The 15722-nt window shown below is 36.5% G+C and overlaps 1 pseudogene across 1 annotated transcript in view; it reads right to left on the bottom strand.

Moving 5' to 3' along the window:
* Nucleotides 1-902, bottom strand: part of LOC149768187 (chlorophyllide a oxygenase, chloroplastic-like) — a 33319-nt pseudogene extending 32417 nt beyond the window's left edge. Inside the window, exons 1-3 of the transcript XR_016399677.1 lie at nt 825-902; nt 593-733; nt 111-144 (exon numbers count right to left, since the gene is read on the bottom strand). The product of XR_016399677.1 is annotated as a chlorophyllide a oxygenase, chloroplastic-like (transcript). The remainder of the gene's footprint in view (nt 1-110; nt 145-592; nt 734-824) is intronic.
* Nucleotides 903-15722: the final 14820 nt, after the last annotated feature.

Here is a 15722-nt window from a genome sequence, read left to right as displayed (position 1 = left end):
ACGCTTTACCGACGCTTAGGAAAGCGTCGGGATAGTTTTTAGCGACGCTTAAAAGCGTCGCTGAAGGCCAAAAAATATGTCGCTAATGCCCAATATTCTTGTAGTGCATCTTTTCACATGCTCCATCAGTTGAGTACTCCCAACGTGAAATATATGACCACTAAGAAAATTACTTGCATGAATCTTTTTCTGTTCTCTCATTGAGCAGATGACTGTATGTATGACATCAATAACAGTGCTTTGCCAGTTTGCACTGTTGTATTGTATTCAAATGGATGACAACATCAAATCTCCAATCTAGATCTTCTACAGTTAATGCAATCACTTTGTTTTAACAATATATTCTCTTGTTATCAAAGTAAATATATACATAATAATGTAAACTTCAGTACAAGAAACTATATCCAAGAAAGTCCAGTACAGGGTCAATTTACAACGCATGATATCCTAAATGCACATTCTGCATAGGCTGTTATTATGTCTTAAGTCCTTAACTATTTTAAGGCTCTCACTAGTGGAATAACTACTTTCAAAAAACAACAACCAAGTTTATTCGTTCCTGCAAATAAGTTAAATTTTGCAGATAAATTACCATGGTAAGGGCATTGGATGCGGCCTTCAGTCACAGATCCAAGGTGAAGTGGGCAGGCCCTATGAGCACATGTATTCTGGACACAGCCTGGTTTTTCATCTTTCCCACGAAATAGGATTCCTCAAAACAATCTATTGGTATCTGGAAAAAAATGGGAACAGGTCAAAGAACGAACAACAAAAACAATCTTTAATAAACTTTCCCTCTTTAAGGAGGTACAGGGCTGGCTTACCATGCTATCGTTCCTCAGATCGCTAGAGAATGCCACTGGATACCAAAAGTTCTTTAGGTTGGGGTGGTAGCTGCTCATTTCTCTCGCTCGACGGTGGATAAGTATGGAGAATAATAAGAGCAGTTGGCTAGTAGCTATGCCTTATCATCAAGTTGTTTTCCTTCTATGGAGGTTTCCTAGCTATAGTATCTGATTGACACGTCTTGGAATAATAAGGCAGGTTTCCTAGCTATAGTGTTTGATTGACACGTCTTGGAATGTTATCGCTAAATTCTTCCTGTATTTTCGATGGCGATATTGGAAGAGCCCAACTATCCGATGCACTCATTAATGAATGATAAACTTAAACTGACTTGTTTTCTAGATAGTGATTTTACTAAAATGCAAGCCTAATTAATGATCTTTTGATGCCAAACCAAATCCGGGAACAACAGCTGCAGCGGCGATGATGCACTCTTGAAATTATTGCTGTGAGTTGTAACTTTAAAATGGAAGCAGAAGAAGAGGGGGAAGAGAAGGAAGAAGAAGAAGAGAAGAAGGAGAAGGGAGGAGGAAGAAAGGAGAGGAAACGTGAGGGAAAGAAATTCTTAATTCTTCATTAACCCTAATCAACATAAAAGTTCCCTATAAATAGGGCCCAATAAGAACAATTAAAATAAAACCCCCTTACACAAAATAATTTCCAATAAGTCCAAACTACACAAATAAAGTCCAACAATAATAAAATTGCAAGCAAACCCAGAAATAAAAGAAAATAAAATGCAAATAAAATTGGGGACTAAACGGCAGGGTGGTCAGCTCTGATGTCCCCATCAACTCCTCCCGGGTGGGAGAAGCTCGACCCTATCGAGTGCAGGTCTGGCCGGCTGTCGTACTGCTCCGGAAGGTCAGGGTCAAGGCGCTGCAACTCGGCTCGTGAAATCCACGTCACATCCGATTCGGGTCGATCTTTCCACCGAACAAGGTAACGTTGGTAGCTTCCTCTCCTGGTAGATATAACATGCTCATCTAATATATGTTCTATGTGTTCTCTGCGTGCATGAAACTTTGGAGGTGGAGGCTCATTCAACAGAGGCGGGTGTATCAACAAAAGGGTCAGAAGGAATGAATGTGGACCTTTTGTATGGGACTAAATCTTCAATATTAAATGTCGCACTAATCCCATAGGCTTCAGGAAGATCTACAACATAAGCATTCGAACTGATTTTCTTTAGGACTTTGAACGGTCCCGCATTACGGGATTGTAACTTTTTGAACGTTCCCAAAAAAAGTTGTTCAGGTCTAATTCTCACCATGACAGAATCTCCTACATTTAACTCTTTATAACGTCTGTGCACATCAGCAAGGGATTTATATTTTAAGTTATTAGAGTGAATATGTTTGCTGATTTCCTGATGTAATGAATGTAGGTGTGATGCAAATGATTGTGTAGACTCAGAGACTCTATGTTGATGAGACATAGGAATCAAGTCTATGGGCTGCCTAGGTCTATATCCATTTACCACTTCGAAGGGACTCATGCCTAAGGACCTATTGATCGAACTATTATATGCAAACTCGGTGGTCGGTAACACTAAATCCCAAGTCCTAGCATAGGCCGACGAAAATTTTAATTTAGTGCCAATCATGTGCCCAAGAATTTTCCTAAAGGAGCTCACTCTCACGAATCTAACATCTCTATCAGATATAATAGTGTTGCCCAAGGTGACAAGCCAAGAGGGGGGGGGTGAATTGGTTTCTTCTAATTTTTGGTGCTTTAAACGTTTTCTCAATATAAGTGCGGTGGATGCTTTCTTAAGCTATTAGAATGATTTAAACTAGTGCAAAGATAGAAGATGATGCAAGAATAAACGGAAACACAAGCACAACACAAACACAACAATATATAGTGGTTCGGTGCTCTCCTTAGCACCTACGTCCACTCCCCAAGCGTCCCCTTGGGAATTCACTATAATCTCTCGGATTACAGTTGGATTGTTTTCCGGGCTCACAATCCAAAAACCTTTGTTGGTTTTACGGGCTCACCAACGAACCTATACACTTTGGTTTTCCGGGTTCACCAAAAACCTTTGTTGGTTTTGCGGGCTCACCAACGAACCTTTACACTTTGGTTTTCCGGGTTCACCAAAAACCTTTGTTGGTTTTGCGGGCTCACCAACGAACCTTTGTACTTTGATTTTCCGGGTTCACCAAAAACCTTTGTTGGTTTTGCGGGCTTACCAACGAACCTTTACAAAGTGTTTAACAAATGAAAAGAAAAGATTCAAACTCCTAAATGAGCATATGAAACAATATAAACTACAAAGAAGAGTTAGAAGGTATTTATCGCTTTGAAGTCGCTTTGCTCTTCTTTGTCAAGGATGCTTCACTCTTCAAGGGAGGATGGAGCTCTTGATGACTCTTTGAATCTGCTCAATCCCTTTCTTTGATTCTTGAATGAAGCCCTTGGATGAAGCTTGCCTTGCTAGGGTTCTCTCTTGAATGCACTTAATGTATTTTCCCAAAAGCTTGCTTCCTCTGATGAATACTCCCTCTTAAATACTTCTCCAACCTCCAAATAGTCCTTTCTGACCGTTGGATTGAAGAAACTAGCCGTTTATAGCCGTTGGGAGTCCAAAAAGCATTTCTGCACAACTAGCCGTTATGTTCAGCCCGTGTTTGGGTCGGCTCAACCTGTCCTTGGGTCGACCCAACCTTCACTTGGGTCGACTCAACCATTTCTTGGGTCGACCCTCTCAGAAAACACAGAAACTTGAAATTCAGCCTTCTGTTGCCTTGGGTCGACCCAACCTTTCTTTGGGTCGACTCAAACCTTGGGTCAGCTCAACATTTTTCTTGGGTCGACCCAAGGTCAGCTTCAGAAAATTCAGAGCCTTGAATTTCAGCCTTTCTTCACTTGGGTCGACTCAACCTTTCTTTGGGTCGACTCAAGCTTGGGTCGACTCAACTTCATCTTGGGTCGACCCTCTCAGTAAATCCAGAGAACCATTTTTCCTTCATGTTTTGAGGTTCTTGAAGTTTGGGTCGACTCATGCTTACCTTGGGTCGACCCAACCAACTGTTCATCTGTGCCATTTTTGCAGGAGTGTGCCAAATGATTTCTTGATGTGCCGGGGTCGACTCAAACAATCTTTGGGTCGACTCAATCCACACTTTGCTGCATTCTCAAGGTTAGATCCATTCAAATGAACAAGAACATATATATATTTTCAATTTAAACAAATATACTGAGAGTAATGAACTTATAAATGAAGTATCAATTTAACTTATAGCATGCTCTAGATAATTGCTTGTTAATCATCAAAATAACACTATCATCCTCAATCTCCCCCTTTTTGATGATTACAAAATAAAGAGTATAAGCCTATTGATACTTGTCTTTAAAATCAGTTTATAAAAGGGATTAAGTTGCTGAATTTCAGCTTTTCATATATTCTTGTGAAATCTCCCCCTATATCATTCAAATATTGCCAATTTGACTTTTTGAATTGCTCCCCCTTTCATTTATAATTCATTAGCAATGAAACTTCAAAAATTTGAGATAAAATATGAGTTTCAGCTTATGTATCGGGGTGCTAGAGGTGCGTGCCAAATTCTGAATTTTTATTTGCCAAATTCTGAATTGTGATAGAAATTTTTGATTTGATGATTTTCATTATTACAAATTGCTCCCCCTTAAATGTATAAGCTTTCTTATATGATTTCCAATTTGTTTGCCCATTTATTCCTCTTTTCTTAACATACTCTAAACACTATTTTTACTTCTCCCCTTTTTGTTATACATATCTTTACTTCTCCCAAAATTAATACTCTTTCTTTACTTCTCAAATGAAGTGCTCTTTCTTTTCTTAAATTGAATACTCTATCTTTTCTTCTCCCCCTTTATATACTCTTTTCTTCTCCCCCTTTATATACTCTTTCCTTCTCTTCTCCCCCTTTTTGTTATCATCAAAAACATATATATGGGAAAGGATGCAATAAGGAACAAACTTCAGACTTCATTGATCAAAATAGGAACATTTTCATACATTAATGCCCAAAATAAAGATAAGTACAATGTTCCTCAATCAAGATTTAAAGATATAAGGGAAAAAACAAGATACATATGGGAAAAAGCAAGATACATATGAGAAGTAGATATCTAGCCTAGGCTCTAAACATAGATCGTGAGACTCTCTCGGATTGCTTGGCTACGGCTCTCTCGGGTCCCATTTCTCCAAGATATTGAAGTAATCTACTGTTTGGAGATGATTGGAGAAGATTTGAGAGTGGGAAATAGGGTTTTCGGAAGAAGACAAAGGGTAAACAGTGCCCTAGATAGCTCACGGGTCCCCCTTTTAACAGTGGGATCCCGACGTTGGGTCGACTCAAGAAACTTCTTGGGTCGACTCAACGTTGGGTCGACCCTATTCTGGGTTGGGTTGACCCAAGTGCAGAATTTTTCTTTTCTCTTCCTTTTTGCTTCTAAAAATTTTCCTTGCTTCCGATCCTTATAAATTCTTTCTGGGACAATGATACATGAGTAAGGAATCTATAGATAACAAGTTTGACTCATGTTTCATAGATTTTTAGAAATTGGAGGAATGTATCATGAGACTACTTGCTCCCTTTTATATTTCTTCAATAAAAAGGATCACATATACCTAATTCTCTCCTTAGCGTGCAGAATCTATCTTCACTCAAGGATTTTGTGAGTATGTCGGCTAATTATTTTTCAGTGCATATATGCTCAACACATATGTTTCCATTTTGCACATGATCCCTAATAAAGTGACATCTTATTTCTCTTTGTTTGGCTTTAGGAATGAGATATTTACGATGTAAGCCGGAAGTGATCTCTAAATGTAGATTCCAAGGATAGTTTTGAAATCAAGTGTAGATGGAATCTTTTTCAAGTTATTTTAGGGAGTATCAAGAATAATATTCAAAGAAAGGCACGGATGAAAATCCAACATTTTTTTTTTTAATATATTAAGTATATAGCAAAATGAGAGCAATCTAATTAATTTTCAGAGTATAGTATAAGATCAAATAAAGATCAAACCTTATATACTTGAAAAACATAAGATTATGTTGAATCCTTAATTCTTAATGACTTTAAAGTTCTTTCATGATATAAAAGTATTGGGGCATAGACACCAAGACATGAATTTATGCAATGTAGGATATATAAAATTCAGGGCTTTGAAAGTTCTTTTAAACCTCTCTTAAAGACTTTCTTTTACTCCTTTAAAGATCATAGCATCAAAATCAATTAAAATAAATTGGCTCATGATTGAAACACTAAAGTGCAAGCCAATAAGAACTCATTAGTAGATTCCAAAGTAAATTTCCAATACTAAGACAAATGGAATCCTTTTCACTTAGTTTTCAAAACAAGTGATTTACCAATTAAGTACAGATAAAAATCCAACTTTCAAAAGATATTCAACGAAGCACAAAGTTTAATACCACTTCACATTTAGTATTCTTTCTCTTATCTTTAGTTGAATTTCAGATTTTAATGATAAACGTGAATAAAACTGAACCTTTATGATATCAAGAATGTAGAGTGATCTAGAATTATTCAAAATTTATAGCAATTACTCTTTTTAATCTTTTAAGAACAAGTTATGCTTCCTCTTAATCTTTGAGAAAATGTACTGAAATATTAATCAGAAAATGATTCATTTGAAGCTCAAATTCTTTCAAAAGCATTTACATTTTCTTTCTTTTAAGAATCATTTGAGTGAGCTGAAATATTTCTAGACTTGAGATCATTCACTCTTTTAATAATATATATACATATATATTTTGATGAAAGTCTTTAACAATGTAGGAGAGGAAAAAATATATAGATGATCATTGAAGTATATGTATTTATAGAACTCAATTTCTTAATCAAGGTTTTTCAGCAATATAATATATGAAGCACAATAAATCTTTTCAATATCAAAATAAAATCATATATTAAAAATATTTGTTTGCAATCAAGATCATCAAAAGACACATCATTCAGACCAATATTAGTACACTTTGAAGATAAGAAATGATATGTTTCAGATGCGTATCGGGGCAAGCAATCAAGGCATCAGAATTATTCTATTTTTCTTAAGCTGTAATTTTATCTAGAAATTCATGTTGAGTTTAAGCTTTTATATAAAATCAGATTCTGAATTTCATAAAGATTCTCAAGGAGGCTTTCAAAGTTGTAATTTGAGATATGTATCTTCTCATTGTAGCTCATCTTAAATTATTACGATTGAAAATACATATTTCAAGAACATTAGAGCACATCCAGAATCTTTGTAATTCATATTAAATTTTGGTACAAATTGGAGGACATGATGTTCTAATGTTAGGCAAGATAAAAGATAAATCAGAATCAATTCATTTTGCCTAATTTGCAAATTCAAATTATGCTTTTCTTTTATTTTTCAAAATATATTCATTAAAACAGAATGATGTTGTTGTTAGTAGTAATATGTTTCAATCAAATTTTATAGGCATGAAGCATTACAAGTTATATTCAGGAAAGATCTTTGGTATTTGAATATTGAAGACACATAATTCAAAATATCATGTCACATGCAAAACATAATATGCATTAAGTCATAACATCATGTATTAAAACATTAAGAGCAAGCATGTCAAAGATCAAAATTTATTCTTTTCAAATAAACTCTCCCTATTTATATATAATTCTACACTGATTTTATCCTTAAGGTGTGTTTTCAAGTGATCGAAACTTCATTTGGCTTTTCACAAGCTTTATATATACTTTTATTTATCTTGTCATTCATTTCCGTATTTTTGAATTTCTTCCTTTAACCATTTAGTGAACATTCTAATCTTCATTTCTTTTGGTATTACTTTTCTATGCTCTATACTCTATTTGCTCCCTATCCGGTGGAGTTGGAAGGGGCACGAGGTACTACCACTAGCCTCCCTCTTGTGCCGTCCCTAATATGCCCTACACCGAATAGTTGGGTCAAATAGTGCCGGGTACTACCACTAGCCTCCCCATTGACACCATCCCTATAATGAGCAATGTAGAAATGTTCAACTGTTTTCTTTAGCAACAAGATATTCACTCCAAACTCTCCCTATTTAAATATAATTAATTACGGATTTTATCCCTTCCAAAAGAATGTTCACACAAGTCTCACAAATATGCTGAATATATTATGCTTGCGCTGCTTTTACTTAAGATTGGAGTATTTACTTAGCTTTTACTTCTTCTGAGCAATGTTCATTTTCTTTTTCTTTATATCTCTCTCTTTTTGTTATTTTCAAGTAGTTACATGAAAGAGCAGAATAAAGAATTAATCTAATATGCTGCATATAAATATATATCATGCAAACAGCATTTTCATTATGCCCAATGATTCATAGCTTATCACAAGTTATTTTGAATTAGAAACTTGAGGCATAAACTTGTGTATTTCATGGTTATGCATTATACAGGCAAAAGTGAACTTCAATTTAATCATACCATGAAACAATTATCATTAGCATGAGAATGAAGCATGATATCAAGAAGATTAGCAATTAAATGTTTAATCATGCTACCGTATAATTTCAGACTATTGATTTTGCTCAACTAACTCACAAGAGAAGAGTTTAGATTACCAGTGCATTTAGCATTCTTCAAGCCAAATACCTTTTAGATTCTTTATTCCCTTGGCTGAAGAAAATCTTCTTTTTTTTTGTTTCCAAGGGAATGTTTATTGTATCTTTCATCGAGGTGTCCTTCAAGTTGAAATTTCTTGCTCACAAATCCTGTATGATTAGCAAAATCTTTTTCTTTTCTTGAAGGCAATTCATTAGGTTCTCTAGGATACAAAAACATTCATACAACATATTTCTTAACTAGATGACTCAACATGAGACATGACAATAATTGAATTTGAGTCACTTTACTCAAGAGATTGCCTAAATATAAGCAAGCACAAGTCACTTAAACTAAAGAGATAACTTCATTAAGTAAAATGGTTCAAGGACAAGCATGTGAGGCAATAGAAAGATTCATCAAGATCAAATCAATTTCTTATTGTCAGAAGCAATTTAGCTTAGATTCTATTTGCTTAAGATAATTATTAATAAGATATACCAGTTAAGTTTTAATCAAATTATCTTAAATAGTTGTGTCTATCAAAATTCTGATTGTTACATAGAATCAAAATGATAAACTATATTCTCAATAAAGGATCTAGTTTTAATAAGAATAGTATGAATTGATATCTCTACAACTAGTATCTTTTCATTGAATATTCTATATGCATTGCTTGAAGAGTAATATCCAAAGGAATATTTGTTTTACCAGATTTGACATTATTTTCATAAGAATATATCAAGCATGACATGTATGACTGAAAAATATAAAAGATATACAATATATCATTTTCTATTTTTCAGACGATCAAAAGGAGTTTTCTAATAGAAACCATATGTATGACAAGCAATGATGATAGCTTTTAACAGAAATCATTTAAGTAGATGACTATCATACAACATTGTCTTTTTCATTTCTTCAAGGATTCTATCAACTCTATTTTATTTATGGTGTTCTTGGTGTAGAAACAATTGTATTCAATATTATTTTCTGTGCACAACTCAATAAGAAATTGGTTTTCAAAACTATGCCATGATTTCATAGTTTGCAAACCTTTTTCATTTGAACCCTTTTTGTGAGTTTGTGCCAATGCAGAAAATATTTTAATTTAAGTGCCAAGAACAAAACCAATATTAGCTTTGAGAAATTTTCCACAATTACAAAATCAGAAAGCTTATCTCCTGGGTTCACAATCCTAGAGATCCAAATAAGTTCTTATGAAGAGTTTTCAAAGGCTAAAAGGTGAAAACAATATTTTCAGATTTAGAAATGATTCTAGTTTGTTTTTCTAGATGACATACATAGCAAACTTTGACCTTGCAAAAATTAATCTAAGTGAACCAATGACAAGGTCTTTTGAGATTAAGTCCATACTAGTATGAGTTGATTTTATATGCCAAAACTAGACTCTTTAATCTTGGTATTCCTAATACATATATTTAAAAAAAAATACCAAGTAGACATTCTTATGTTTATGATCAATAAAGGATAATGCCATGGATAACAACTCTCAATCAAGCATATAGATAATTCAAAGAGTTATTCTAAGAGTATTGATTAAGCAAATTATCCATCAATAACTGAAGCATAATATAGGAAGATGGAGTGATTTGGATATATTTTCATTTCATACCAAGAGTATCGCCTATATCACAGAAATGATTAATACTAGCTACAATTTCAATATGAGAGGATGCAAGGATTACTAATTTCATTATTTCTTCCATTTTGGTCACTCTTCTTAATTATATTTTAAGTTCTATTCTTTAACACGTGTCTAGAGAACCCATTGTCCATATAACATCTTTCATTGGAATCTTGGGTAGCTAGACACATTTGCTAACAATGATCATGTTTTCAACTTAGAAACCCAAGCTCTTTTGGGTCCTTGCAGGTTAGCTATAATTGTTCCTTTTGGAACCCATATTCTCTTAATTACCATTTTGTCTATTAGTTTGCAGGTTTTAGGAGTACAAGTAATATACTTCTGCATACTCTTGCTAAATTTAAACAACATAGATTTAGCAAAAATAGATAATGAATTTTCAGTTTTCTGTTTTTGTTTATTAGTTTCACCAGATTTGTGAAAAATCGTTTTAGGATGAATAGTGGAGGATTTAAGAAATATATTCTCGAAAGATTTTTGAGTGTACCAAGGTTGATATCCCAATCCAGCTTTGTCATATACAGCTCTTGAGTTTTCTATCATTAAATTCAGTTTTTCAGAGCTGGGAGTGAATCTTTCAACAGTAGGTTTCAAATTATCAACTTCTTTAGTTAATTTTTCATTATCTTCTGAAAGCAATCCATTGTTTTTCTTAAGTTTATCATGGCTTTCAGTGAGAAGTTGATTTCTCTGATTTAGTTCTTTATTTTCTTTAATTAAGATTTCAATTTTATTATTTAGTTTTAGTTTTTCATCTATTAGAATTTGATTTTCATTCTTCAAGTTCTTGTTCCTACAAATAAGTTTCTTATGTTCTAAATACAAATCAGAAAAAGCATCATGAAGTTCATCGAATGTAAAATCATCTTCAGTTTTATCATATACTTCATATTCAGAAGAGGAGACACTTTGTGTTTCAACACATACCTCGTTCTTGTGTCCCACAAGGCATAGATTTTCAATATCTGCTTGCCTCTCATCTTCTTCAAAGCTAATTTTTGATTTGCTAAAAATGTTAGTGCTTTCATATTTAATCTCTAGCATATTCCATATGTCTTTAGCAGTTATGCAAGAAGATATGTAATTAAATTCACTATCATTTAATGCACAAACTAGCACATTCATGGCTTTTGCATTTTGCTGAGCCATTTTCTTATCATGATTAGTGCTTGTGTGTGGTCCATTGACTAGTCATGTGCTTGAATGTGCTTGAATGAAGATGCGCATGCGTGCTTTCCAATATGTGTAGTTTATACCATCAAATAGTGGAGGTCTATCAATTAGTTGTCCCTCACTCATAGAACATCCCACTTGGGTTGTCATGATCTTTAACTCTTGATTGTGAGATCAATGAGTACTATTAGAGCACCTCGCTCTGATACCACTTGTTGCCCAAGGTGACAAGCCAAGAGGGGGGGTGAATTGGTTTCTTCTAATTTTCGGTGCTTTAAACGTTTTCTCAATATAAGTGCGGTGGATGCTTTCTTAAGCTATTAGAATGATTTAAACTAGTGCAAAGATAGAAGATGATGCAAGAATAAACGGAAACACAAGCACAACACAAACACAACAATATATAGTGGTTCGGTGCTCTCCTTAGCACCTACGTCCACTCCCCAAGCGTCCCCTTGGGAATTCACTATAATCTCTCGGATTACAGTTGGATTGTTTTCCGGGCTCACAATCCAAAAACCTTTGTTGGTTTTACGGGCTCACCAACGAATCTATACACTTTGGTTTTCCGGGTTCACCAAAAACCTTTGTTGGTTTTGCATGCTCACCAACGAACCTTTACACTTTGGTTTTCCGGGTTCACCAAAAATCTTTGTTGGTTTTGCGGGCTCACCAACGAACCTTTGTACTTTGGTTTTCCGGGTTCACCAAAAACCTTTGTTGGTTTTGCGGGCTTACCAACGAACCTTTACAAAGTGTTTAACAAATGAAAAGAAAAGATTCAAACTCCTAAATGAGCATATGAAACAATATAAACTACAAAGAAGAGTTAGAAGGTATTTATCGCTTTGAAGTCGCTTTGCTCTTCTTTGTCAAGGATGCTTCACTCTTCAAGGGAGGATGGAGCTCTTGATGACTCTTTGAATCTGCTCAATCCCTTTCTTTGATTCTTGAATGAAGCCCTTGGATGAAGCTTGCCTTGCTAGGGTTCTCTCTTGAATGCACTTAATGTATTTTCCCAAAAGCTTGCTTCCTCTGATGAATACTCCCTCTTAAATACTTCTCCAACCTCCAAATAGTCCTTTCTGACTGTTGGATTGAAGAAACTAGCCGTTTATAGCCGTTGGGAGTCCAAAAAGCATTTCTGCACAACTAGCCGTTATGTTCAGCCCGTGTTTGGGTCGGCTCAACCTGTCCTTGGGTCGACCCAACCTTCACTTGGGTCGACTCAACCATTTCTTGGGTCGACCCTCTCAGAAAACACAGAAACTTGAAATTCAGCCTTCTGTTGCCTTGGGTCGACCCAACCTTTCTTTGGGTCGACTCAAACCTTGGGTCAGCTCAACATTTTTCTTGGGTCGACCCAAGGTCAGCTTCAGAAAATTCAGAGCCTTGAATTTCAGCCTTTCTTCACTTGGGTCGACTCAACCTTTCTTTGGGTCGACTCAAGCTTGGGTCGACTCAACTTCATCTTGGGTCGACCCTCTCAGTAAATCCAGAGAACCATTTTTCCTTCATGTTTTGAGGTTCTTGAAGTTTGGGTCGACTCATGCTTACCTTGGGTCGACCCAACCAACTGTTCATCTGTGCCATTTTTGCAGGAGTGTGCCAAATGATTTCTTGATGTGCCGGGGTCGACTCAAACAATCTTTGGGTCGACTCAATCCACACTTTGCTGCATTCTCAAGGTTAGATCCATTCAAATGAATAAGAACATATATATATTTTCAATTTAAACAAATATACTGAGAGTAATGAACTTATAAATGAAGTATCAATTTAACTTATAGCATGCTCTAGATAATTGCTTGTTAATCATCAAAATAACACTATCATCCTCAAATAGATTTTGGAAGGTCAGGGAGTCTAACGACTTCATTAAAATAAAGTTTGGCAACTCTAGTCATACTGACATCTTGCCATGGGATTATGGTACTAGACATAAAATCTAAGAGGTCGTTCAGCCTAACATCTCTATCAGATATAATAGATTTTGGAAGGTCAGGGGGTCTAATGACTTCATTGAAATAAAGTTTGGCAACTCTAGTCATACTGACATCTTGCCATGGGATTGTGGTACTAGACATAAAATCTAAGAGGTCGTTCAGCCTAGGGATGGAAAAACGATACTTAACCATAATTTTATTAGAGGTGAGGAGTGTGGGTACAGCACAGGAGCTCAGACTCTCACGAACATACCCTTGGGTGAGAAATTCGTCAACTTGACGTTTCAATTCAGTGTGCTCATTTGGGTTGAGCCTATGATAAGGAAGATTGGGTAAGGATGCACCGGGAACGAGATCAATTGCGTACTGGATATCACGCATCGGAGGACGTGTATCTGGAAGATCCTTAGGAAAAACAGAGTGAAACTCCTCCAGTACAGGAACTACTGCCGGTGGTTGCTCAGGGCTCGACTCCACATTGATAACCCTAGCCACGAGGGCAAACACATGTGATTGGCTTTCGATATCTTTCATTACCTCTTTCGAAGTAATGATGTGAAGTGATTCATCTTTTCGTAGAGTGTCACTCTTCTTTTCAGGGGCGGACTCTCTAGGAGGCAATGAGTTCAGTATAATCTTCCGACCCTGGAACATAAAGCTACACGAATTCGAACACCCATGAAGTGTGACGTCCATATCGTATAGCCAAGACCTCCCTAGGATGACTTGACCTACGTCCATCGGAATGCAGTCGCACCAGATTTTGTCTTTATAGGATAGGAATTGAATCGGGACGAGGCATCTTTCCGACACCGAAAGAGATGTCTTATCTACCCAAGCTACTTTATATGGGTTGGGATGAGGGATAGTTTTCAGACCGAGGCGGGAGACAACTCCGGAAGCAATGGCATTAATACAACTTCCGCTATCAAATAGGATTTTGCATGTTTTACCATTGATCTTAATGAGCGTGTAAAATAGGGAGGTCCTACGCCAATCTTGTTCGGTCTTAGTCTGAGTTAGAGTGCACCTAACCACATGAAGCCTAGGGTTTTGGTTATTTGGATCAGTGGGCTCCTTTTGGGGTTCAGCCTGGAGAAACTCTAACCCGGTCTTGTCGTCTCCAAAGTCTTCTACAAAATCCTCAATGTTTGGCTCATAGACTTCTTCGACACATTCATTCGCTTGAGTTTCAACTTCTAGTTCAGTCATGAGATAGGTCTTGGCATTACATTGGGACGCTATATGGCCAAATTTTTGGCACCTAAAACGTTGGGTTTGGCTTCTAGAATGAGGATTGGGACCTAGTATGCCCTTTTCTTTATCATTTGAAGGGTTTTGGACAGGTATCGGGGATGTCTGAATCGGTGCTTGGCTAGGGCCAGGCTGGTTAGAAGGATTGGGAAGCTGCCTGGATTGTGGGAGGTAGTTTTGATTAGGTCGGGCTCCTGGGGCCATGGGTCGAGGGTCGGTACGCATCACTACAGGGGCTTGTAAGAAACTATCTATATCTTGAGCCAACTGGTATACTTGGCCAAGAGTAGTAATCTCTCGGAGGATTAGTTCTTTCTGGATCTCCTCGCGAAGTCCTGCTCGAAACCTAGAAAGAGTAGCAGTCTCCTCTTTGATTACACCGCACCTCATGTGAAACTCCTCAAATCGTGTAATGTAATCGGCAATGGTTGAAGTTCCTTAAGTTAGTTTCTGCCACCTATCCATAAGGCGTTGTCGGTAAGAGAATGACAGATACTTCTCATTCAGTTTTTCTTTCATATCCTCCCAGGTGGTGATACGAGGAAGCCTCTGGGTGTCACGCATATGTTCAACGTTATGCCAGTACCAGTGAGCTTGCCCAATCAGCTTCATTTTAGCGAACCGTACTTTTCTATCATCAGTCATTTCGTACCACTCAAAATAGTTATCCATGGCTGCTCTTCAATCAAAGTACACACTCGGCTCTAATTGATCAGCAAATGTGGGAGCATCTACTCGTACGGTACGAAGTAGTCGCTCGTCAAGATCGCACTGGTGATCAGGAGGAAGTTGGTTCCTAGGGGATGGGGAAAAGCTACAGGTGGTGTGGTCAAACCAAGCTTGGAATAAGCTGCGATTGGGGTTGACGGTTCAGGAGTCCTAGGGTGTTGCACTAGAGCACGGATCTCTCGTTTGAATTCGTCTTGATCAGCTCGTAATGCAGCTAATTGTTCCAAAATATCTTGTAGAACTCTGGGGTCCATGGTGGGTAAAGGGGTCTGAGAGTCAGTGAGGAGGTACTCTCTACCACTACGGGTTGGCATGCAGGGACTACTCTAGTTGGTGATATGATATGCAATGCTACTAATGAACCCTAACTTACCAAATGCAATGCAGGACAACCTATTAATGCAATCTACTATGAATTCGGAAATCAGCAAATTTTCACAAAAATAACTTAAAATTAAATATTACTAATTTGTACTTTGATTATTTCAGAATTAAGGTAGAAAAATTAGTCACTATAAGAAATTAGGTTGCAAACA

Source organism: Phoenix dactylifera, chromosome 2, assembly GCF_051530095.1.
Source record: "Phoenix dactylifera cultivar Ajwa chromosome 2, Ajwa_hap1_PhDact_Kaust_v1.1, whole genome shotgun sequence".
Classification (NCBI taxonomy): domain Eukaryota; kingdom Viridiplantae; phylum Streptophyta; class Magnoliopsida; order Arecales; family Arecaceae; genus Phoenix; species Phoenix dactylifera.
The sequence above is the reverse complement of the archived record's forward strand: the minus strand, read 5'-3'. Positions and strand labels throughout refer to the sequence as shown.